The sequence below is a fragment of the Rhinopithecus bieti genome, unplaced genomic scaffold (genome assembly GCF_001698545.2).
Source record: "Rhinopithecus bieti isolate Rb0 unplaced genomic scaffold, ASM169854v2 scaffold_46389, whole genome shotgun sequence".
NCBI lineage: Eukaryota > Metazoa > Chordata > Mammalia > Primates > Cercopithecidae > Rhinopithecus > Rhinopithecus bieti.
The window spans coordinates 220,140-224,093 of NW_016818836.1; positions in this window are offsets into that span (position 1 = coordinate 220,140).

Sequence of the window (3,954 nt, forward strand, 5' to 3'; positions counted from 1 at the left end):
CGGGGGGGAGGGGGGCGGGCAGTGAGGAGGGCGGGACCGGGCACGGTGGAGCGGGAGTCTTGTGTTGGGGACCGCGAGGTCTCCGCCCTCATCCTCCTCGCATTGCAAAGGTCTGGGCTGCGTTTCCAGAGCCCACCAGGACCCTCCGCTTTCCAGAAAGGAGGTGACACCGCCGGCTTCCCCCAGGCAGCTGCATGTGTGTCATCGCCCCCTGCCCCGGGAGGTGCTCAGGACAGGGTTGTGACCCCGAGTGACAGTCGAGGCTCAGAGAGCTCAGGATGTGTAGTGCATGGTGGAGCTGGCCACTAACTCGGGCCATTTCTTGTCTGTTTGAGTAGTTATTGAGGGGTTCCTGCGTGCCCCGGGCTGGGCTGGGCCTGGAGTCAGCAAGCCCCAAGCCTTGCCCTCCCTTGCCAGGGAGGAAGGAAAGGTGTGACACTGACGGAGGTAAGCTGGGAACTGGAGGTGCAGAGAAGGCCCCGACCCTGTTTGTAGGTTGTGGGGGTGCAGCAAGACCTAGATCTTAAGAATTTCGAAGGACTGTGACAATCACTGGCTGCGCCCTGCCGGCGAGTGCCCTGGGGCGGGTTCTATTTGTTGTGTGATCCAGCCCTGGTGGGGAGATTTGTGAGGGGAGACCTGGCTCAGGCTGCGTCTTCCTGTTGAAACCGGGGTTAGCAGAAAGGGCGTTGGGGAGGTCCAGGGAGAACTGGGCATGCGGCCTGGAGGGGAGAGGGAGCCCTTGGAGAGCTGTGGGAGAGGCCACTTGCAAATGTCAACAAAGAGTCAGCCAGGCAGGCCCATGGGTTACCCTAACAGCTTAGAGTTTATCAGAGAGGAAATGGCGTGTCCCCTGAGAGCTAAAGCAGGCAGCGGGGCAAGGACACTGTCACATTTGGTCTCCACATCCAGTATTCTTTCCATCCCACTCTTGCCCCAGCCCCTCTGCCTATTGCTGGTGACAGAGAGTTCAAAGGCATCACAGAGCTGGGTGCAAAGAGTTCAAAGGCACTGGGGGAAAAGAAGTCACTCAACCCAGCCAGAGGCTAGAGTCTCCCTGGATACTGCCTTTGCTCCCAGGCTGAACTGGTGAGGTCTGGATGGACACAGATCTGGGGAGACCACACATTAGTGTGAGCTTTTTCAAAACATTGACGTGAATTTCACATAACACAAAATTAACCATTCAAAAGCATATAGTCCAGTGATATTTAGTACATTTACAATGTTGTACAACCACCACATCTATCTAGTTCTGAAATATTTTTATTTCCTCAAAAGAAATCCCTGCACCCATTAAGCAGTCACTCCCTATTGTCACCTCTCTCCAGATCCTGGCAACAACTAATCTTCCTTCTGTTCTTGGATTTACCTGTTCTAGATATTTCATGTAATGGACCCATACAATCTGTGGTCTTTAGTGAATGGCTTCTTTCACTTAGTGCAATGTTTTTCAGGTTCATCCCCATTGTGGCACCATTCCTTCTTATTGTTGAGCAACATTTTGTTGTATATACCTGTATATGCCACATTTTCTTTATCTGTTCATCTAATGATGGGCATTTGAGTGGGCTATTATATCTACTTTTTGACTTTTGTGACTAATGCTACTGTGAACATTCTTGTACAAATATATGGTTGGGTGCCTGTTTTCAATTCTTTCAGGTATATCTCAGGGAGTGCAATTCTTGAGTCATACAACAATTCTATGTTTAACTTTTTGAGGGACTACCCAACTGTTTTCCATAGCAGCTGTGACCATTTACATTTCTGCCAACAATGAAAGGGTTACAATTTCCCCACATCATCGCCAATACTTGTTATTTTATGCTTTTGTTTTGTTCCATCCTAGTGGGTGTGAAGTGGTATCTCATTGTGGTTTGGATTTGCATTTCCTGAATGAGAAATGATGTTAAGCATCTATTCATGTGCTTTTTGGCCATTTGTATTTCTTCTTTGATGTGTATTGGAAGTATTTGTTGTTTAGAAAACACAAACTACCTCTTTCTATCCACTCTCTCATGCAATTGCACAGCATTGCAAAGGGAACAACTTTCTCAGTAAACGATTAAAAGTTACTCACTGCTTTGTCAGATATTGTCTAAAATCATAGACAGGGAACCCCTGGATGCATTAGTTATGGAAACTTTTGCGTTTGTGATAAATTAACCTCTAAATATTAGTGGTTTAACTTAATACAAATCCCCTGCATTGTTCTGTGATATTCAAGTGCAGCTGTGCCGGGGAGTAAGGAGTATTTTCTCCACTCAGTCGTGCAGGGGACCAGGGTCTTTCCCCCATCTTCAACTCATGGCTCCAGGGATCACTGTGCAAAGGGAAAAGAGGATGATTGCCTTCACCAGGGTGGTGTAGGGGGTGCTGGGGCTGGGGACCAGGCCTGGAAGCATCAACATCACTCTGTCTACTTTCCACTGGCCAGACCTCAGTCACATGGACTCAATCATACTGTAAAGGGGGTGGAAAATGGAGTTTACTTGAGTGCGCAAGAGCAAAGGGGAAATGGAATCAGTAAATATATAACCAGCATGGACCGCACTGGTATAGCAGAAAGACCACTGGCTAGCATCGCTTCTCTGCTACTTCTGTACTCTCAGGCCTCAGTTTCTACATGGATAATGAGGAAAATAACACCAACCATGCCATCTCACTGGGTTATCTTCAGGGCTAAATAAAATCCGGGATCTGCTTGCCCATTGAACTTGGAGGAGGTAACTCAGCAGGTCTCTTGGAAAAACATCGAGGGCATGGAGATGCTCATATTAATTGAGGTGGGCTGTGGGTGCTTAATGGGTTGTGTCAGGGAAACCAGATGTACAGAAGGACCCTTCCTTTGATGTTCACGTGTGCCATTGGATATTCATTCAGGTGAATAACCTGTTTGTAATTAACTGTCTGAACCTGGAACAAAACTCAGTTTTGCCTTTCAACATAAAGTACCTTTCCCTCTGAGGTTTTGCCTTCTCTGAATGTAGCGGTTTTTAGTCTACCATTCACTTGTGCCTTTGCTCTTCCATATTCCTGGTCTTAGCTACAGATCAGTTCATGATCTGACTTATTTTCGGTTGATGTTTGTTCAGTACAGGTTGGTATAAGTTATTTGGGGACCTCACTATATTATCTCCTGCAGCTGTGCCTGAGTTTTGGTTGGTTAAAATACTCATCTGTTTATTATAAAGCAATTTCCTCTTTTATATAGTTCAGGATTTTTGTTGACTTGTTTTGAAATTACATGTGTAGGTAGAGCCTATTATCTGTGAAATTCATTTCAGGGCAGTAAAAGTATCATTACAAAGAGTCATTCTGGTGAAGGAGGGCTGGTCTGATGGGTTAAGAACTGCTAAACTGGGTCATCACAATGTGACCCACTGCCACTGTGGTGCCTGGCCAGAACTCAGTCACATGGACTCAACCGAACTGTAAGGTGGCTGGAAAATGGAGTTTAGTTGGGTACCCAAGAGAAAAGGGAAATGGAATCAGAGAGTACATAACCTGCCTGGACCACACTGGTATAGCAGAAAGAGTGCCCATTAGCATCGCTTCTCTGCTACTTACCCACTCTCAGGCCTCAGTTCCTATATTCATAAATGAGGGGTGTTCTTTACTTGAGGTCAGGAGTTCAAGACCAACCTGGCCAATATGGCAAAACCCATCTCTACTAAAAATACAAAAATTAGCCGGGCGTGGTGGGGTGCCTGTAATCTCAGCTATTGAGGAGGCTGAAGGCAGAAGAATCACTTGAACCCGGGGGCAGAGGTTGCAGTGAGCCAAGATAGCGCCATTGCACTCCAGCCTGGGTGACAGAGCAAGACTCCATCTCAAAAAAAAAAAAAAAAAAAAAAAAAAAAAATTAAGATAGTGCAATAAGAAAATTCCAGATTACAAGCAGATTTTTAGATCAGTTTTACAGAGAACATTTTGAACCATGTAGAATAA